Here is a 23,520-nt window from a genome sequence, read left to right as displayed (position 1 = left end):
GCAAAACACATTAGTACTTTGGTTCCATTTGTCTGCTTTTCATTAAAGCGCCTTAGAAGAGTTATCTATACTCAATGTCTTCTATATGCTCTGTGATTACTTAAAGACTATATAACATTCCGATCACCCCCTACTACCTTCACTTCTTCCCTGAGGCACCATTATCCGCCAGGACAAACTCTTACTGATTGTGCTGTCTCTACACTTGTCCCTAGGCTATTTTCAAAACAACAACCAGAGTGGTCCTCTTAGATCACAGCTCATGTTAGATCACTTCTATGTATAAAACCCTCCACGGTTTCCCACTGCACTTGGAGTAAAATCCAAAGTCCTGTATCGACCACAAGAGACTGATGCATTCTCTTCCCAGCCATTTCTGACCTTATTCCCAACCATGCTCCATGGTGCTGATTCAGCTGGGGTCACACCGTTCTGGCTGCCCTTCAACATCCAAGCCTGCTTCCAATCTGGGGCTTTTGCATTTGTGTTCACTTACCTGACCTCTCTTTCCAAGAGAACCACAAGACTCTCTCCCTTTCTTTTCTGTACTAGACCTTTGCACAAGTGGTAATTCTCCAGAGTGCCCTTATCCAACTACCCTGAATAAAATGTCATTTTGTAAAACCTTCCTCTGCTATCTCTACTCTCCAACCTTTTAACTTTTCTTTATTTTTTAGCACTCCTCACCATCTGAAATATTATATATTTATTATTTATTTATTTATTTTTCTCTAAACAGTAAGCTTCCTGAGAGCAAGGGCTTGATTTGTTTACTTTTTGCTCTGCTCTCTATGCCTAAAAAGTTCATAGTAGGTACTCAGTAAATATTTGAATAAGGGAATAACTAAACCATTAGTCTATTATACAATTAACCCATTAATGTATCATCTACTAATACCCTGTCTTCCATGATGCTGGGCTCCGTGGAAGAACAAAAAACTCTAAGAATTTGCCTTCAGTAGCTTGTGAAATTAGTGTGGAGAAAAATAACATGTCATCTAGCAAGACTCCTATGGCCAAATAAGTTTGAGGACTGTCCATTTTTTCCTCCTTTTGGAGAAGGCCAATAGATTGTCGATACATTGATTGTCAATTTATTAACTAATTGTTAGGTAATTTTAAAAACTTGGTTAATATTGTTTAACTCAATAATCTGGAAGAGGTGGGAGTGGGAATGACAGTGAAATCTCAGATGGAAGGTTGAAACTTTAGGCAAAGGAGAGAGGACAGATGAAAAAGTGAGGTAGAGACACTGAAGGTGAGGGGGTTATTGCCAAATGAATGGTAAATATGGAGGAAGCAAGGGTGGGGTGAGGTGGAAAGTTATTTCAGGGATCCTTTGCATCTGCACATATTCATGTTTTAATGCAAATACACACACAGAGGAAGGTCCACCCATGCCTACTTTACGAGCTTTGATTCAGCATTTAAGGTTCTCCCAGAAACAGTGATTATGTTAATGTTGCCCTGCCTGTGGTGACCCCTTTGTCTGAGAGGTGAAGGAGTGATGAGTGATGCTTTCCATCAAGATTATCTAGAGAGCCATTTGCCACTTTTGCTACGAGAGTCTTTGCCATTATTTGTGGTATACAGTCAGCGCACTGTTTTTCTTGGAGTCACTTTTCTTCCTCTACCTTCGTACCAGCTCAGTCCAATGCTGCGTTTTCCCTGTTGTATATACTTTAATGCTGCATCTCTTCAGACTGAACGCAAGAGCTTTGTGAGCTATGTTTTTGCAGCCTAGGCAGTGAATCCTTCAAGAATAATGTTGTAAGGCAGACTCCAGCCTCACTCAGAGAGGAACGTGGCACAAGAGTTACACTTGTGGGAGAAATGGGTCCTGAGAACCCTAGTCACACATAAAAGGTACGCACAGGGAGAGCTGGTTCTGATCAGATGGTTTTGAACCCGTGCCCTTCCCAGAGCTGTGGCAGGTATGTAGTTGCTTTCTGTATAGAGCTCTATGCATCATGCGGTAGAAGAAAGGTAAATGAGAATAATTAAATGCAAGCATCTGGCATTTGCCTGGCCATGCACGTATTAGATCATGAAGTCCTTGAGGGCAAGAGTCTAGCTGTGTGTTTCCTTTGCCAGCTTTTGCATAGCAAGCGGCACAGTTAGGGGTACCAGCTCCGTAAGCTGAACCTCTTCTCTTTCTAAAATCTAGCCCTGACCTAATTTCCCTACTTTATTTCTGTGTTCCCCTTTATTCACCAATTGTGTCACCCAAGTGAGCACTTGCCATTCTTCCTTCACATTCCTTAAATGCCCATCGTGCTGCCTCTGCTGATGTGCTTTCTGTGCCGGGAGCCCTTCCCCTCATCACTTGTCTATAAAGCCAGCCCTGGCTCCTCCAGGAGCACTTCCATGATTCCCAGTCCACCCTTAAGCAAGAAAGCCCCCCTACTCTCCACCTTGCATGGCACTTTTTTTTCCTTCTTTCTACCTTGCTTTGTATTGATTTGTGTATTTCTCATCTCCCTAGGTAGCTTAAAGACACTTTCCACCTGAGTCATCCTCGATTCCTGATCACAACCTAGAATTGTGCTTTGCATGTAGTAGGTACTCAAAATATAGTTGATGAATTAATGAATAAATGAGTGACTAAGAAGAGCTCAGTAAACCCTTCCTTATTGTTTGAATACTAAAATAGAAACCTAGAGAAAACCATGGTGAATTACAGCAGAGATAATTGCAGTTGTTTTGTCTCTAGACATTAGACCTGTTGGGGTTACTTGCCCTTACTTGGCAGAGTTATGTGTATGTTTTATATATCAATTTACCCTTTATATCTAGCAATGTGCCTGTCTCATAGTAGGTGTACAATAATAAATATTTGTTGAGTGAATAAATATGAGGACACATCAATGCACTACTTGTATACTTTATATAAATTCAGGGAAGCACGTGTTTTTCTTTTCTGAGGTACAAAGATGCTCCATGTCATCAGATACTGAAAACTATAAAAACTGTTTAGCTTGGCTGGCTTAGACAAACTTAGTGTTCAAATCCAGTAAGTATTCTATCCTAAGTTCCTATTGCTCCCACTCTACTTATCAGTTTTGGACATCTATTTTTATTTTCAGCTATTTTAATTTGTAGAGATTTTATTGCAAGCTGTTTCAACTGCTTTGTAGAAAAGCAGGGTATATATTAAAAATAAATAACTATTCCAAATGCTTCCATGTTGGCTTGGCATATATAATGAGCACAGCACAGCACAGCATGTATAGCAATAAAGATAAATCCCTCATGGCCAGCTCCAGAGGTCCAAGTCAGCCTTTTTCGAGGCAGAGCAATTACTCCAAATTTTTAAGGAGCTGTGTATAAATGATTTACCATATTTGAATAGAGCAAGCAATAGAGTCCACTTAGACATTAATAAGGTATTTTTTGGTGACAATATGGCTAGCATTTTCTCGAATCATTTTCTGTGTCTTCATTTAGGATGAAGCTCATTGTATATCTGCAAGTCTACACCTATGAATTTTTTTTTCTTTTGCTAAGACTTGCTACGTGCATTGTTCTCTCAGTAAAAGATAACATAATGTCCATGTTAATGCATTACTATCAACATTACCCTAAGTGATATACATGGATTGACTCAGGATGGCAGATTGTTATCTCTAGATACACTGGTTAATCTTTTAAGTCTGCTTAGATAAGTTCCTGTACTGTCAATTACTTTTTTAACTTATAAAGTCATATAAGGTATTTAGTATATTTTTGTGTTGATGGTCTTATATATCAAAAACTAAACAGATGTGAAATTGTCTTATTTCCTTGGGGTAGTTTACCTCTCAATGGTCTCTGGGTTTTTTTTTAATTGATATTTTAAACTCATAGGCAATATGACTTATTTCAATTTCTCTTTAAGTGTGGTCTTGTAAGAATGTAAATGACATTTTATCTGAGAGCATAATTTTTTTCTTTCCTATTCAGAGTGATTGGATTGAAGAAAAATGTTTATTGCCAGCTATCTTTCTGCTGTAGTTTATGACCTGCCATTCTCAAATGGTTCAGAGAGTAAATTTAAAATGAACCTTTTGGTCATTTTCTGTTTTTGGTCATCATTGGACATGATTTGGTTTTGCCATTTGAAAGCAGAATCACTCTTTGAGGTTCTAATTTCTTTTCCCATTTTATTTTTAAAAGTTTCTCAAGTACGAAACTCATGAGCCTTGGTAGATTTTAAAAGCAGACAACCTTTTTTCCTCCAAATATTTCCTTTTAAAAAACATGGCATATATTACGTACATTATCACTAATAAAGGAAAAAGAAACCATGGGAGATCAGAAAGCAATACAATACTTGTTTTTTTTTGTTTGTTTGTTTGTTTTGCAATGACTTCTTATATTCACTTACATACTGGTGATTTAATGCCTGCCTGGAGAGGTCCAAAGACAAGAGACTGTGACTGAAGCTGCCCCTACCTGATATGGAGCAAAGGCAAGGTATTGTTTGAGGAATAGACGGCACTTGTAGACTATGGCAGGGAAAGGATGTGTGTGGATTTCTTGTGGGTCAGATATGACCCCAAACCAAGCAACTGTGCTGTCTTAAAAGGAATGGAGCCTAAGTGGAAAGCCCAGGGAAGCTCTCTGACCCGCCAACATGGTGGTCCTCAGGGAACCGGGGGCAGAGCATAGTGACCCATCCGAGAAGGCAAACTAGAGGCAAAGAACTCCTAGTGATGAGATATTTTCAAAGAACCTACAAACTTGCCCCACAAGAGAATGAGCTCACAACTACACATCTGCCACATTCAGGGTAACCAATGCCATATTTCAACCTGAATATCAGGGAAGACTTCCATCTCATCTACTCTGAAACTGGAGAGGCCAAAATACAGCTAGAGAGTAGAGGATGGGTTGGAATGAGAGAGAGTGTGTCCCTCACTTCCTTTCCAGTTCTCTCCTTGGACACTGCCAGGAGGGTCCCCTGCTCTGTATCTCACACTGGCAACCTTGCTCTGGCCTTCCTCTGGCATCAGCCCTCTCTGTGGGGCAAAGAGTCAATGGGCATAAGGAGCATGCCCACCTGGAGACAGATTCCCCTCTTCTAGACCATGCTCAAGGTACTCAGGACCCCAGAATACTCTGTCAAATGGCATCCAACATACTTCCAGGGCCTATGCATGCCTCTTCTCTGTATCTGCCCTGCCATGAATGGACTGTGTCACTAGTGTGCATACCCCACCTCAGCCCAGTGACAGGCCATTGGGTAGCTGTTTGCTGGGTGGGAGGTAGAGCTTGGGTATCCATGGAGAAGGGTGGGTTGAAAGTCCTTTCCCCCAGCATCCTCACTTTGTTTTCTGGAACTCTGAAGTATCTGGGATTTTCAATTGAAATCTAGTCTTCCACAGTGTTAGAAATGTAGGAGAATATATATATATATCCTTTATATATACACGTCCCTTTCCTACCATATTCTACAAATGCCGTCCATTCCTCAAACAATACCTTGCCCTTGCTCCATATCAGGTAGAGGCAGCTTCAGTCACAATCTCTTGTCTTTGGACCTCTCCAGGCAGGCATATATATATATATATATATATATATACATATATACATACACATACACAATATATATATTACAATTTATTAACCTTATTTATGATTTTTAAATATTTAGACATGTGAGAGACACTGCAGATGTTAAGGGAGGGCCTGCTCCTTCCCCACTGCAATTTTCCCAGCCTAAGGTAAAACTAAGCTGGGGAAGAAATTTTCAAATTGGGTATGATTATGGATTTTTAGATGCTACAAGAGTGGACTTATTTTAGTATGTAAAATATAAGTGACTGTTTATTAACTGAAAGTAAGCTAAGGATAGTTTTTTACCCAAAAGTAACCAGAAAAACTATGGAAGCTGCTTCAAGATTTGATTCAGTGATAGATAGAAATAAATATCTAGTATTAGATAAAGGATGTTTTTATTTTGTTTTAAATCTTACATACTAGGAAACTCTTTGGTTAATAAAGAACCCAGTGTTCATTTTTTTGTTTGTTTGTTTGGGTGGATCATTCTCTTATAGTCACCCTGTGATCATAGCACCTGTCCAAGATACATAGGCTTGAGTACAAGATTAGTCATACCAAACCCAGTTTTTAAAAAGGCAATTGTCCTGAAGTTAACTGAAGAACATTTTTTTTCTTAAATTTGGAATACTTCATTAGATTAGAAGGAATTGAAATAAGAAAAGTCTAATTCTATTAACTGTTAGTTATTCTCTACAAGTCATAAGTAGTTGAGCATGGTTTTATGATTTAAAAGAAATAGGACATATGTTACAGCCCCAGATCCATCTTCCTAGACACTTTACCTATAGTGTAGTTGTTTCCACACTGAGGTGCATATACCCCAGAAGAGTGCAAGAGACAATCCTGATAGGTGCAAAGAAAGTAAGATAACTTTTATGTTTTCTTATTGTTAACAATTATGTATACTAATCATACTACTATTTGCCACATGGATTGACAGAGGCACCTCACTGGGTTTATCTATCAGAGGATCACCAGTGCAGAGGTTCTGTGGGAAGGTAGGAGTTCTACAGAGCAGCACACTATCAGCACAATGTGGCTGCTTATGTTATCTATTTTCAATTAAATTAACCCTCACCAAATCCACAATTGGCCTAAAAAGAAATCTACAGAGAAATGTCAGATTGGAGAAATTACCAGTGATGCAAGAAGAGAAGAAAATGGTAGCTAAGTTTTCTTCTATTATGACCTAAGCACAAAAAAAATGAGATAATTTGTGTCAAACTAGTCATAGCTAACAGGAGATTGGCCCCCAAATTGAGAATTTCAGCATGATATATATTTTACGTCTACCATTATTATTGATGAACTCACCCAGAGTAGATACCATGGTTTGAGATATTAATGGTAATGTGAAGCCATCACAATTAGGAAGATGCTTTCAAAATTGTAATGCAACCTTTCTCATTCTTTTAAAATTTATATTTCCTATATACATTATATACTGTAAAAAATATATTCATTTAGTAATACTTGATATATGATCAAGAATTTTGAGGTCATGATTAGAAAGGACTAAAGAGTATTTACATTTTTTGAAAGAAAAAAAATACAACATCTGAGCTCATGTACGTACGCTTCAACTTATAAGACAAATTAATGTCTTATTATATTTATGTTAACCCATTTCCTCTGCTTCTAGCTAACCTCAAAGATACCATTTTCTGCCTAACAATTTGTAGTCCATTAGGATTATCAAAACAATATAAAACCTCAGTCAGAGGGATTTATGCAGACCTCAGAGAAATACAGTACTTGTAAACAATGTCTGCACCCTAGTTTTCATACAATGATTTAAGATGAGCTAACTCATAAATGCACTGTTTATTTATAATGGATAGCTAGTTGCCTTTTACCTTATTTTGTGAATGGAAGTTTCTACCCATTAATTTGTATTGCAGAGTGGCAAAAAGTGAATCTCTAGAGGTGCCTGTGGCTAAAATATTTCCACTTGGCTGTACATGTGTAGGCAAGAGGGATATCATTAACATATAATAAAAATGTACATTGTGTCTTTTTATTGTTCTGTTTGTTCCTTTGTTATAGGCACTACAGGGGTTAATTTTATGGGTTTTTATAATAAATTAGTTTGGGGGATATAAAATGACTAGAGATATTTGGGGTAGTAGAGTATGATTATTAGAACAATATCCTGAGAATGACACTGAAACACAAAAGCATGGAATGACACAATTGCATTTCGACCTGAATGTTTCAAAAATTAAGGTAAACACCTTGTTACAGAAAATGGAGAATTTATCATAAACACTTTTTTCCAAAGTAATAGTTTTTTTGCACATCTTAAGCATCTTAAGATAAAAGGTTTTAGGACATAAAATCAAACATTTCTATATGTCATCTATTTTTAACTATCCAATTTCACCATGTAATTGAGGGATAAATAGCAAATAGATGCAAAGCTTATCTTATAATAAGGTAGGACTATGCACAACATAACTATGGAATATAAAAGTATCTGTGTATGCTGGAAGCACTTTAAAATTATGTTTTAGTAATCAGTGTATTTCTGTGTTGATGTTCTGAATGCTCTTTCATCTCCCGGTATTCTGTTTTGTAGGATAATTCAAGGTATGTGTCTGAGAAAATGCTGACATATTTGACTATGTATGAATGCAGTTGAACTTTCTTGTGTTTTGCTAGTGGGAATTAGATAAATTATTTTTCCAGTATTCACTTTAATTTTCTTCAATGCTGATACTCTTCTTTAGAATATCAGAGCAGTGTTCACTTTGAGAGTTAAGAAGTAAATTGGTAAAACCCTTAAGGTTACCTCTTTTTGTGAATTGCTAGATAAAAGTAGAGAAATGAGAATGCCAAAAGTTACTTGACTCTGTACGATATAATTGGTAGATTTATAAACCAGTCAGACTTCAATTTATTTTTACTTTTACTTATTAGGACATCTGGTTTTACAAAGGTGTTCTTTTCTCTCTTTCCTCGTATGTAATGAAGCTTGTTGTGCCTACCAGTTTTGTCTGTGTACTATTTTAATATTTTAGTTATATGCAGCATGCTGCTTCATTATAGTGACACTTCTTTGGCAGTAATATATTCTAGTTATTGTGGTCTAGAAAGTTTCAGAAACATCCAACACTTTTATTTGTCACCAAAATATGCAAGATTGTAAGGCTGAAGTATTGCTTTATTTTAATTATGTCTTCTGAATATTTATGTATTTAGTAACTTATGCACTTACTTTTCTATATGCCACTACTTTTAATTCATAACACATCTTAATAAGGAGTAATTAAATGGGAAAAACAAATTTGCCAAAAAGACTTCAAAAGAATTAAAAATACTCATCATCTTCTAGATCATTCTCTCCACAGGCCTCCTTACAGAGATCATACAGATTGGCAGCTCTGCCACTGTCAGCGACACTGAGTTATATGATGTGGGCAGAATGGAAGCGGTCCAAGAAATTGATTTTAGGAAAACATAGAAGCAGGCTTTGTAATTTTAAAACTAGTTGAATGTGCAGAATGTGAATATTCAAGAAAATAGAGTTTAAGTAAATAATTCCAGAAACTGTGTAACTCTGTGAGAGTGTGTGTGTGTGTGTGTGTGTGTGTGTGTGTTTAATTGAAAAGGCTTGAGTGTCTTATCCCCCCACGATCACCAACCCCTTTCTTCACCTTGATTCTTCATGGTAGTTTGGATGTTATTTACTGGGCACCTTATTTCACATGTGGAATGTATGTAAAGCTGTTTTAGAGTCAATGATGTAATTCCCCCACTTCGTTTTAAAGGAAGAAGCAAAGGGTTATACTGAGATTCTTGTCAAATACTCTTCAACTTTTTATTAGAATCAAATGGTAAAAAAGATATTTTCAGAGATTTATTAAGAATCCTCTATTCTTTCTTCATGTAAGGAAACTTACAGAAAAATTGTGGATCATGGTTAATTTCTGGCACAAAAATTTTGGTAAGGGTGGCACTGGAGAAGGAGGACGTCCAACTGTGTTGACTTCTCTTTCTGTCTCTGACATGTGCTGATGGTACTCTGGTGTCTCAAATGAATATAATGAAGATTTTATCTAGTGGATGCTCGATTTGAAAAAAGGAATAACTTCTCCTGAAGCTTTCCTAAACAGACTCTGGTACTGAACTTATTGCTGTCTCAGGGAATATGCTCTCCTGTAACTTTAGTGAACAGTCAGAAGAAACGATTTTGTGTGTGGGGCTGCCACCCTCCCCAGAGGGCCATCTTTAAGTCCAAGGGACTGTAGTAAGAGGCTGGTTTCCAAGTGCTTAAAAAGCTATTTTATTAACAACCTTGTAATAGTGTAAAGTATTACACTGTTAAAATAAATAGTGAACATTTTAGTGAAGTTGTTTGGGAAAAGGATGCCCCAATGGATTATCTTCCTCTTGCTTCCATGTTTCCACCTAATTTTTAGTTTTTCAGTTACTTACTTAAATTTAGCCTTTCATGATGGCAAACTGAACATACATATTTACCAACCCTTTATTCTCAGATCCTCAGATCTCATGGAAGTGACAGTGAAGATTTTTGTTAAGGGATAGGATTTTAATGGTACAAAAATAGTGAGATGGGACTATTAGCACCCCAGTGATTTTAGACATTTCTAGATGATGGAATGTGGGAATGAATAATGTTAATAGAGAAGGGGGCCAAGAACCTACATCCTTGATGGGGAAAAGTCTGAAATAGTGTCAAAGGTTATTTTTCTTTTAGGGGAAGAGTGCAGGCTAGGAGTCACCTGGAGTCAGCTGGTACAGAGAGATGAGTGGACAGAAGGCAGGTTCGTTCATTAAGAACCATCTTTGCAGCAGCGACCCCAGCGACCCTTTGATTTCCCGCCACCCCATATACAAAGCATAATTTCCGAGTCTAAAACTGGGAGATTGCTGTCTAAAAACTTTAATCAGAATTTCCTCGGGGAGAGCTTGGGTTCCTAGCGTGGAAATAGGTATCACTGAATAAAACCTTTTTCATTCGGTAAATGGAGGGGGCCTTGCTGCCTTACGTTCCCGCGTGCTTAGAGTTTCCAGTCAGTCGCTCCATGTAGGAGGGAAGACTTGGTAAAAATAAACTTATAAAGAGGTTGAAGAAACCACACCAGTTAAGTTTATTAATCAATCTAGTTTTTCATTCGGAAAAGTAGTCAATCACTGAAGTCAACTATGCAAAACAGAAGATCCAAAATGAGCACATAGAATAACTGATACAAGACGAAGCAAGCGTGATCCATGGATCAGCGAGACCTTTTTAAAACGTCTTAATTAGAAACATAAAGAAAATATAATATTCATAAAACTAGAAAATGTCGCATTGAAAAAACATTATGCATATGAAAAACTATGATTGGACAAAAATTAATGCAGTACAAGAATAAAATTGGAGAAGTCTTGTAAAACTTAGATCAAAATATAAAGAAATGAAAAACATGAGATATATGTTTAGCAAACATGGAGAATCTATTTAAGAAACTGAACATAGGACTAATTTTGTAGATCCAGGGAAAATAGAGAAATTGGAGGTAATAACAAGTCTTCATATTGAATTAAGAGGTACCAACACAGTGAACACAAATCAAGATGTATCCAGATAAATTTTAATGAAATCTGCGTATGGAGAAAATCCCCAAATCCCTAAGAGGGGTAACATGTTAACTCTAAAGACACAAAAATTACACTGACTTCAAATTTCTCAGACAGTGACAGTTTATATTAGAATTACTGAAGAAATGAATGTACCTTTACATTTCTGGGGATACATGAATTTGAACTTAGAGTTCTGTTCCCAACCAGATTTTATTCAGGTGCAGGGACAATAAGACAAAGGCACAAAATAATATTTTCCTTACTCCTTTCATGAAAATTACCTGAAGATGTTCTCTGGCAAATGAAAAGTGGATACGAAAAAGAAACAGCCTCCAAGAAAGTATAAAAGGAAAGAAAGGGAGCGAGGAAAAGAAGTCCCAGCAGGTAGCTCGCAGCATACCTGGAAAGCAGTCAGCCCAACTCAGACCAAGAAACCAGAGGGCTCCACAAGAACGTCTTCAAGAAGCATGGGAATAAATTTCAATCAACATATGGAAAGATTGTGATCATATGAATACCTTTATACTTCTTGCAACAAGAAGAACAATTAAATGTTCCAGAAAAAATGAGAGAAAGAGAAAAAAACCTCTGTAAATATGAAGCATTTAAATGAGACATGATTTTAAACAGTTCATAAAATATATCAAAAGGAAGTAGATTTGTGCCTCCATAGTGCGGTACATTTTTGGTGAGATACAGTAACATTTTTCTCCTTGGTTCTATAGTGAATAATATTTATATATCATCATGTTATTGCAAATGCTCTTTATTTTCTAGTTCTTACAAATAATTATACACAAGACATTGGAGAATTAATATACAACAGATGGCATTACTGCCCCAATTCTTCATCCCTCCATATATCCTCACCCTTTGTCATATGTGACTTTGGATCTTCCTGTGAAGGAGGAATATATTTCTCTCATTCCTTGACTTTGAGTTTAGAGATGTGACTTGGTTTGGCTAACTGAATGAGCCTAGGCTTTAAGAGGCCTTGGATGTTTCACTTTCTTTTCTGAACTTCTGTTGTCACATGGACGAGGTCAAAAGACAGTTGCTATACCCTCAGCTTGGATCCCAGAATGGTCACACAGGTAGCAGACTTGAGCACAAATGTCAGTGAGGAGCTGAGCATGGCAGTATCTTTAGGTCAAAGCTGAGCTCCTCTGTGGAGCCCACCTGAGATCTCCTGACACCACCACCTCTCACGGGGAAATAAATATATGCATATTATGTGCCACAGAGGTTTGTGATTGTTACACAGACTAACTGTAGCTTTCATTGACTGACATACCACCATAAAACAGAACGTGTTGGAAAAACATAAATAACATTTTGGTAGTAAGAAAAACAGTGGGACTCTAGAGGAAGGAAAGAAATGTGAAAAGTGATGTATAGCTCTAATGTCTAAAGCTTATGCACAAACAGCAGGTTTATATATATTGGTTAAGATTGTAAAAATAATGAATAGAAGAAGGAAAATAATTATTTAAGAAAATTTGGAAGGCACAGAGAATAAGAGGAGGTAATTTCTGGAGATCATTTTCTCACTTGTATAATGAGTTACTATTGATAATGAATAGGCTAGAATAATATAAAAGCCATGGACTAAATAATTGTACACCTGCAAAATTATGTATATATATATATATTATATATATAATATATACATGGCAGGTAGATAAAAATAAAGTGTCTATTGTATTTAACTATGTATAACTACAATAACCTCTAAATTTCTTTAAGATATGAATTTAGTATACTTTAGTGGTAGTACCTATAAAGAGATCTACAGATTTCAAAAATATATTTGTATATTCAGTGTAGTAGATTTCGTCAGTAGATTTTGGTTGTTCTCTACCTCTGCGTGACTTAACCAAAATACTTTAAATATTGTGGTACTTTGTGGATGGATTCTACTTTGGGAAAATATTAACTTCTGAAGATAACTCTTCTGAAGATAACTCTGTAGTACATTTAACTGAGACTACATAAGCCTTCCTTTATCCTCTGAAACACAGAAGGAGATTTAACGAGGGTAGGGAAGTAAGTTTTGCTGTGTAAGCTTAAATCATTATGCTCAGGGCCAAATTAAACAACGAAGTTAAGTAGATGGGGTTACACTTATACTTATTATTAACATATTTAGTTCAATTCACAAGTCATTGGATTTTATTAAAAGGAGCTAAACTCTTTTTCTGCGTTAATCTGATAATAGCATAATACAGCAATGCAGTTTCTAATCAGACCCACTCCGCTCTGACATAGGACCATTTGTTAAAGTGCTTGTTATGGAAATAGCCAATTATTTCAATCAGGTTCATTGCAGATGATGGAAATTGTTGCCTTGAAGGCTTACTTTTAAAATGTGAAATTACATAGTAAGTAATTAATGGCATTGAGATTTCCATCTTATTGTATATTAAGAGAAATTAATAATAAAAATCCTGTCAAATATGCATGTGTACATGTGTGTTAAAGTTATACCTCTCATATAGGAGGAGCAAAGAGAACTAGAAGAGTTATTTCATGCTTTTTATATGAAAATTACAACTTCTTAAATAGATCCTAAGAATGCAGGAAGCATACATATCAATATACTTTATGAACTTACTGCAGAAAAATTTCTGGGAAATAAGAACTATTAGGGTAGATATGGGTAGCATCAGTTATAGTTTAATAATCTTCAGTATTCTGATAGTCAGCCATAGCAGAAGTAAATCCAATCTAAAACCAAAAATATATGAGTAATAGAAAATTTTGCAGTTATGTTACTTTTTTTCCATTCGTCTTCATTTAAGGCTTCCTGCAAAGCCTTTCTTGAGTAATGAAAATAACCTGCAAAGCAGGAGGTGAACTACTGTGAAAAAATTAGTATTTTTGTCATTTTTATGAATACAGCTCCTTCTGTTAGTATGTTTTATTAAACTACTCAATCTTGGGCTTCCCTGGTGGCACAGTGGTTGAGAGTCCGCCTGCCGATGCAGGGGACACGGGTTCGTGCCCCGGTCCGGGAAGATCCCACATGCCACAGAGCGGCTGGGCCCGTGAGCCATGGCCGCTGGGCCTGCGCATCCGGAGCCTGTGCTCCGCAGCAGGAGAGGCCACAACAGTGAGAGGCCCGCGTACAGAAAAAAAAAAGAAGGGGCATGGAAAGGTTCTCAAGTGCTGGCATTGTTCTTGTGCTTGACCTTGGTGACTGTTAAACAGGTTGTCTCTTAACAATAATTCATTTAACTCTATTGGTTTGTGTACTTTTCTATGTGTATGCTATCTTGCAAATAATGATTTTAAAAAATGTGAGCAGCCGCAAGGCACAGGGATATTAGCTCGGTGCTTTGTGACAGCCTGGAGGGGTGGGATAGGGAGAGTGGGAGGGGGGGAGACGCAAGAGGGAAGACATATGGGAACATATGTATATGTATAACTGATTCACTTTGTTATAAAGCAGAAACTAACACACAATTGTAAAGCAATTATACCCCAATAAAGATGTTTAAAAAAATAAAAAAAAAATAAAAAAAAAAATGTGGATTTTCCTCTTTGAAAAATAAGAATTTCAGCTGACATGTATAAAATAGATCCATGTCCTCTGTAAAGAAAGAAACAAAAATAAATGTATTCTTTTCATCAGAATGTAAAGTTAAGAGTCAAGTATAAAAGAATGTAGGAGCCAAAGACATCCATTTCTAAACAGACAGGCAGTTGTGGCTTTTAGGAATAAAATTAGAACAGATGCCCATTAAGCCCAAACTACTTAAGAGTTTGAGAAAAATTACTAAAAGGAATAAAGGAATTAGGGGGAAAAAGTGTTCCAAACTAAGATTTTAGGACTGGAGTCTTTGACCTAGAGCAGTAATACTAATATTACTAGAACATTTTAAACATTTTGAGATCAAGGGCTGTGTATTCTGGCTTCTCTGTCCTCCTCAGCACATACAGTGGTACCTTGAAGGCAAGTATGAAGTAAAGGTGAAGGAGAATTCATATTTTCTAGTGGTGGTAAAGTTAACTGGTGAAAAGCATAGATTCCTGAGACAAATTATCTGGGTTTTAATCTCAGTTTCAGCACCTGTGTGACTCTGACATATTATTTATATTTTCAATGTCTCAATTCACTCATCTGGAAAACAGTTATGATAATAGTAGCTCAAAGGGTGTGATGGTATATACAAAATGTTTAAAACAAGGTTTAGCTCATAGTACAAGTGGGTGGATTTGCTAATTGTTGTCAATCAGTTGTCATCCTGATGAGCTGTTTGTCCATACTTAATATGTTATAGAGTTATTTTTAAGAAATTAATTCTGAACTAAGTGAAATTATTTTTCTGTATATATGAAATGTAACTGTGTATCATTGCCTGTTATTTAAATGTGGCATTGCTTGTATGCTTTAAGTGGCTCATCATTTTTAGTATAAGTTACTGTCTCTGTGGTTTTTTTTGAAAAAATTACTGTCATTGAAGAGAAAAATAATTCAACCTGGTGCATTGTTAAGTTTTAATTTATTCCCTTAAAAGCCTCTCTTGATAAAAAATACATCTCAAAATGATATACTGGTGTTAAGTCCTTCTACTTACAACTTGCATATGAAGTGAAATAAGTGATTACTGTAAGTTTCATGCATACTATATATTCCAAACCATTATGAATTAATTTGCTGATAGGAGTGCAAATTTTCCCCCAGTTCTTTTATTCCTCTTAGTAATTTTTCTCAAAATCTTAAGTGATTTTGGCTTAATGGGCATCTGTTCTAATTTTATTCCTAAAATCCATAACTGCTTGTCTATTTAGAAATGGATTACCTTGGCTCTTACATAGCTGAAGTATTGATATGTATATAACTATATAAATAATACATTGAAGCTTATATACAGGTAAACTCTAAAGATTATGAGCTGCTTTGCAAGCAACGAAGTTTAGTTTGAGCAAAAGCCTGAGGAGGACTCATTTGTCAATAAAGATTTTCTACTGTAGGTAGTTTTCCCTGGGGTCTGCTGAATATACAAAATGGAAAGCATGACCATATGCTGAAATTAAAGTGCTTATATAAAAGGAAAGAAAGAAAATATGGAGAAATCATATTCTAGTTGACTATTCAAGTAGGGTTCCCAAATAAAATACAGGATGGCCAGGTAAATTTGAATTGCAGATAAAATTTTTTTTTATAAAGTATGAGCCACATATTGCATGGGCATCTTGTATTTCTATTTGCTGAATCTGGCAACCCTAAATATTAGGAAGTCTGTATGCACTTCAAACCAAGCCAAATGTTTAAAGATACATGCTGTAGTCATCATGTTGTATGTATGGTCTGAGTGATACAGACTCAACATAAATTGCCCTTCCAACTCTTTGAATTATTTTTCCAAATGTTACCAGTAATGAAATTCTAGAGTGAATGAGCTTTCTAAACCACAGATCTATTCAATCCCATGCCCCCTTTCCACACTTCTTCAATTCTCTATTAACTTCTCAGTGTCCAAGGACTAAAGTTCAAACTCCTTAATTTGATTTGTAAGGCCATAAAAATCTGGTCCCAGACTACCTAGTAACCACCATTCCTAGTAGTTCCACATAGTCCCTGTGCATATCCAGACATTTAAAAGTGCTCAGTTCTCTCTGAAAACATTGTGTCCTTTTATGTTCCAATTATAGATGGTGAGACCTCTTAGAACAGTTGCAACTATCCCTGTTGACTGATGTATCCAATCATATATTCAGTATTTTAGAGCCTGATTCATGGAAGGTGCTCATCAAAGTTTTAATGAATGAATGAGTGAGTGAATGGGTGTGTGAAAGCAACCATGTGAATCCTAACTGTGCTTCCCATGTGAATCCCATCTCATTTTAGCCAGTTATGGATTTCTGATAACTCACTATAGAAAAAATCCAAAATAGTTGATCTTTAGTACTGACCATTAAAACTAGAGAGAACTGCAAGCAAACTAATTTAACATGCATTTGACAGAATAGAGTGATTGATTTTGGATAAAGCATTATGAATATGCAAAAATATATAAATTATAACATACATAATAAAAGGACATATATGAGTTTTATACTTGGAGCACAGAACTATGGGACAATAAGGAATCACTCTCAAATATGTGGAATAATGAGATGCATATTAATTTAGAAAAATAACTTTACAGAGTAATTAGTTATAACTTGACATAACTCAGAAGCATTTTCCACAGTCAGATAGACACCTCTAAAATTCAACATTCTCTAGCCTGCTAGACTAATTTAGTTATTGCTGTTTGAAGTCTCTGAGAAACTGTGCGTTCATTCATTAGAGCACTTGTCACTTTATACTGTAACTGGTTATTTCCTCGTCTATTTGCTGTACTATAAGAGTCTTGAGAAAAGTAAGGGTCCATGATATATTAATCTTTGCATTCTTAGAACCTAGCAGGGAACTAAGGATGGGTGGATGGATAGATGGACTTCATACACAGAGGTTCTGTGCAGTGTTTGTCAACCCTGGTTACCTGGACTCCTATAAAACAATATTTATGCCTTCATTCCATCCAAGTCCATTTAAATTAGAATCTCTGGTGCGGAGGCTTTGCATTGGTATATTTTCAAAGTTCTAACTTTTAAAAGGAGCATTGTTCTAAATCCATTCTCCTTAATAGAACCCCTTTAGAAGTAGACTGGTACATCTGCCCAAATCAAGGAACTCACTGTCACAGTACAGGTGATGATTCCCCAGGTCTCTGATATTCTCAGTTTTCTTACCAATCAATGAATATTTATTGCAGGTCAAGTTACTGTGCTGCATACCCCTAAGGTAATGTTCTTTGCAATTGTTTGCTCTTTGGTACAAATTTTACCAGAGGCATTGGTTCATTTTGGCTTCTACTGTGTTTTTTCATGTAGCTTTTATTTATGAATTTCTTCAAGGCCTCAAATATTTGAGTTATACCACCCTCTTGACTATCCCTCCCCACAAACAGCTATTCCCTGGTTTTGGCTTTATAAGTATCTTGGAATAGCTGTCTTATCTTGCTGGCCAAATATCTAATTAAGACAACTAAAGCCTTACTGAAATAATTTTAAACGGAGACATCCTAGAGAACTGGGCTCTACCTGGATACCAATAACAAAGTTTCTTGCATTAAAATTGAGATCTCAAAATAAGTGTGAGGATGCCAGGATACAGATGAGCATAGAGTATTATCTTTGTTAGTAAGAGGTGATGGTTAAATACCTCTTGGATATTTTTTGGCACTATTGTTCTTGGTAAATGAGGGTTATCAGTAAATTAGTATAAAAGGTTTGCCTGTGGTATGTTCTTATCGAAGAATGCTCATTTTAATTTGCTACTTTAAAATAAATTAGTAGCAATATAACAAAAGGCCAGATCAAAACAGAGTTCAAGCACACAAGATTAAAAATATACTGACTTGCCCCCAAAATGATTGGGAAATCCTGTAGATAGTTCTGATTATGACATAATTAAATTCAGTACCTGAGCGGGAGGACAGAATTCCTAGAAATTTATCATAATTTTTTCAGCCTTAAAAGAGAAATTGAAAAACCATAAACTTTAGGTACGAAAAAATATAAAAGGTTAAATTTTAAAAGGCAATCACTCACAGGAAGTCTGGAGAATATTTAATAGCTAATGGGGAGCCCAGGGAAGATGGGTTACAAAGGGTCAAAAGTAGCAGACTCTAGAAAATAAGCACTTGCGGGCTATTTAACAGTCAATAACAATATCGCAGGAGGAAAGACAGCCCAAGAGAAGGGAATAAGGAAGCCAAGAAATTATATCTTTGCAAAGAAAAAAAAGGGCTTAGTTATGGTGTCCTTTTGATATATCAAAACAGGGGTGCTCAGCCTGAGAATCAGTTGTTCCTTTCTTGATGCTCATGGGACCTGGATATACTCGGGGGCAAAAGGAGGTAGTTTCACGAGTGAATTAAGTTGTCTTTTTTCCTCCACTCAAGAGGAGGTTACATGGATTTCTGTCCTTAAAAGGATTGGATGTCCTAGTCTAAATGGTGGTCAATATTCAAAATATTCTAGGCCAAGTTGGCAAAGTAAATGTAGTTGAACTACTGGGGCCAATTGGCATCCACCTCAGGAGTTCTAGAGAGACTCAAGGGTGAATTGGGACACTGATGGCCCAAGAGTGCAATGTGCAGTCATTCCTGTTCTGCAGATTACAAATGGGAGCCAGTTTGAAAATGAATTAATTAATTAGTTATTTAGTTAATCGATTAATTTTTAAAGTTTCCACAGGATGCCCTAGCAATTAGACTCCGCAAATCTCCATTTCCTCTCTGACCAGCTAGTGGAGTCTATAATGAAGAATGGGATTTCTGAATATTTAAATATAATGATCTGAAAAGAAGCAACATCATTTCTGTGGCAAGAAATCATACCCAGAGAAGGCACTGATAAAGGAACTAGCAAATATAATTTTGATTTTCAAAAACTCTTTTGACAGCCTACTACTCCAAAGGCAGTTTCATGGGCTTTGGGGCTGTAATTTGCACAGTGATGGGTCTGACAAAGATCCAGAAAAACAGACTAGGAGTAACTGAGCACTTCTCATGATGCACATGTGTATAAGTTCAGGAGCACTCAGAATGATCTTAATGAATATATGTGTTTTTCAATTACTAGAGGAGGCTTCTCACAGTGACATCTCTAGAGGGTGCATGGGTTGACATTATTTCTGTTAGCAAAAAGCCAAGCCTAAGAGGGAAGACTACAGCACACCTTCCCAAATCTGTATAAGGTGGGCTAAGGGCAAAATAATGGTAAAGATAAAGAGACTAAATTATGCATATAATATGAATGAATCTATGTAACTATTTACAACAGAAAAAGTGTCTGGACATCCTTTTAGAGTACCTTTTGTTTCAAAGATATGCATGCTGTTGTGACCAACTATCTATTCTCTCATCTCTTCCTCTCCTTCCTTCCCTCCTTTGCTTTGCTTTGCTTTGCTTTGCTTTGCTTTGCTTTGCTTTGCTTTGCTTTGCTTTTTAATTCCTTCACACACACACACACACACACACACACACACACACGAGTTTGTATCTGGAAATCATGCTCAGCTCCTACCACTGTGCTTCAGTCAGCTAGAGGGTGGACAGCAAAGATTTATGTTTTCAGAGTAAGGAATCAGGACTCAGCTGGGTGTCTTAATTATAAAATCTAGCTTTGAATGGTGTTATTTTTTAAAAACAATTCTCAGGAAGCAGTCATAGAACTAAAAACCTCAAAAAATGATAGCTATTATTATTATAAATGAACTATAAAAATGACCAAATATGGAAATTCCTATTTTGTATGGAACTGCAATGTCAAATTTTTCTTAGTTATAAAATAATTTATTATATCCCAGTATATTTGGAATAGATGAGGACTTTTTTCTGGAAATAATAATGTCATGATCTGTGACAGAGAAATATGTATGTGATTTATTACAAAGAAGTTTAACTTTCATTTCATTATATTCTGTGAGTATTTATATCTAGTCTTTAATTAAACATGATTTATTCCAATTGAGGTCTGTTTCCATTTAGATTGCTTGCAGTGTTAATCACAGTGCAAATAGCCTTCACCGCTGAAAGAACTCTTGCATTATACTGATATATAAAGGCTTCTGTGTAATTTGCATCTGTTATCTGAGCCTACATGTTACTAGATGTGTACATAGGCAGAAATGTTTTACTTATTTGCTACTATATTAAAGTATGTAACTCATTTAATATAATGTTTTTATTTTTATGAATTTAGATCAAGGTAGTTTTTTGGTTTAAAAAAATGCACAAACAGTAGAGGATCTTTTTTTTTTTTTTAATCACAAACTAAGTATGGCTAGAAAGCATTTTCATTTCAGCAAATGCAATTCCAGTTCATTCCACCTCATGTTAACTTCTGGGTAAAGGTGTAACTATTTTTAGAAACAAATGTTCTTAATTTTAACTTCCATTGTTGATGATTGTAGACCTGGTCTGATGAACAAATAGAAGTTCAAAGATCGATTAGTCTCAATTAAATTCACATTCTCATGTGTTAAGTACTACTTATCGTGTAAAATCTTAGAAGAAATGAGGAAGCAAAGAACAACGGTAACTGCATATCCTTAATAGTACATATAATAAGTCTTGATTGTTCTCACATCATCAACTATGCAAACTTCCTTCTATTAACATTTCAAAGCAGCAAGAGCTGGGTTTGATTTTACTCATGATATAGGTCAATATTAAAATGAGAAATCTTCAGGTAAGGTAATTCTCTTACCTGAGAATTAAAACATATGTTGTACCTCTTAGCATCAAATCCTGGGTGGGTCTCTGTCCAGCCTTCTTTCATTTATTTAAGTCCATCCCACATATGGCTTTTCTAAATCTTTCTAGGGTACAAGGGTATAGAGGCTACCCTCCCAGCTGGCTCCAAGCCTTCACTGCCAAAAGAGAATGGCCAGTTCCCTCAGCTGGCACTAAGAGTTCATGGTAATCTGGTCCTATCTACATCCTCAGACTTGGTTCCCAGCACACCCTTCCCACTCTGTCCTCCAGACAAACTGTGCTATTTGTGTACTTGAACACACCGTCATACCATGAATGCTTCTCTTCAAAGTTGTGACTCATTCTGGATCCCTGCTTGGAAATACAATACCCTCTTCATCCTGTTTTTATTAATCCTAATTAAAACTTTCCTTCAAATCCAAGATCAAATTCTATTTCCCTTATGTGCTCTTTTTCAGACATTAATTAATACTCAGTTTCTTCCCTATAAGTATATAAAAGAGTAGCTTTTTATGTCTAACTTTACAAAATAAGACAATGCATTCTTTAAGACATGAAGATTTAACTTCTTGTCAGGCTCTGACATATCTCACCTAAAACAAATTGTAGTAGATATGATACAGGGAAAGACATATTAAGCATGTTCCAAAGTAGCCAGTCATTGCCATTTCCTGACATTCATCTGGTAAGGAAATAAATAGCACAGTGACTTTTGTGCTATTTTCAAAGTTTAATGAAAATATTTTGCATGTTAGTCCAATATAAATAAAAAGTGAATTTTTGTTAAGACAAAAAGAGCTAAATATCTCATCAGATGAGAAAATGAATGTGACATACTCTTCCTTCCCTCCTTTCTCTCCTTTCCCTCCTTCCTTCCTTCCTTCCTTCTTGCTTAAGAGTTTTAGTGTCAAATATTTGTGAGTCTGTTATATAGTACACAGCTGTTTTTTAGAGATGATCAGATTCTGATTTTATCCTATTGTTTGATATTATAAAATGATCAAATTATTCAGATTCTTTCTGAACACAGTCATGAATTGTCTCTACTCTCAAACTGTAGCACTTGACCAGACACCAAAAGGGATGGTTTTTTCAGAGAAAGTGGTCACCTGCCTAAAGAAATTTAGACCAAACTTTGCCATAAACTTAGAATGAAAGGATGACCAAATCTGCTTCCAGGAGGAGATGCTGTTTATAAGAAAGAAGTTAAAGGAAAGGGCAAAATAGAGGTTTTCTAGTATTTTGTCCTTGTTTGATATTGAGGGGGTAGTTTAATGATCATATTGTTTTAAGCACTATGAAAACCCAGGACTTCAGAATAACTTTTGATACGTTGTAGTGTATCCGAAGGCACATCACACATCTGAAATAATTTTTTTCTGATTGTTTGCACCACTATTTTGTTATAAATTTTATCAAGAAATATTTATTGGGCACTAGTGGTTTTCCAGATAGAGTGTGGCATTTGTGAAGGTACAAAGAACAGTGCAGGACGGGTGCTGCATTTGTAAACTTTACAGATTGACTAGGTGAAAGGGTGAAAGGCACATAAACAGACAGTCCCTAAGTAACACCATTTAGATATGTAAGAAGGAGTTGTGGGAATAAGAGCAGAGCAGGATTTCAGTTGAGATAGATGATAGGAAGGGAAAGTGATGGGAAGAGTGCATGTCCTCCAATTACTTTACTAGCTCCCACAGAACCTAGCTTGGTGCTGAGCTTAGACGAAATGATGTGTAAATATCAGTGATTGATATTTGACTGAATTAGTCTTTAATTCTTTTTTCATTCAAAATCCCATTTGTTGTCCCTGTTGTCCAAAATTAGTGTGGAAATTAGTATAATTTGCTGAATGTTTTATATTTCGTATGGTTTTGCATCAGGTATAATAATGATTCATAAAAGGTAAGTCCCTTTAGCCCTCCTAACTTTAGAAACCCTTGAATGAGATTAGGAAGTGATCATCATTTACAGTTATTATACTTTGCATATAACAAGATTTACCTATTAACTCCAATTTACTTCTCGTCGCATTCATCAAAGGCGAACTATTTAGAAACTAAGACATCTCTGTCAGTTAGAATTTTAATGAATTAAGATGAAATGAGAC

General features: G+C 36.0%; 1 protein-coding gene across 3 annotated transcripts in view; it reads left to right on the top strand.

Annotated features, from left to right (window-relative positions):
- Nucleotides 1-23,520, top strand: part of EDIL3 (EGF like and discoidin domains 3) — a 424,408-nt gene that overhangs the window by 219,084 nt on the left and 181,804 nt on the right. The gene's annotated exons all lie outside the window — the stretch shown is intronic.

This window comes from Delphinapterus leucas, chromosome 3, assembly GCF_059928025.1.
Source record: "Delphinapterus leucas isolate spDelLeu-1000000601 "Yukka" chromosome 3, BTC_Dleu_Yukka2, whole genome shotgun sequence".
NCBI classification, from domain to species: Eukaryota; Metazoa; Chordata; class Mammalia; order Artiodactyla; family Monodontidae; genus Delphinapterus; species Delphinapterus leucas.
This window is presented reverse-complemented; position numbering and strand designations above follow the sequence as displayed.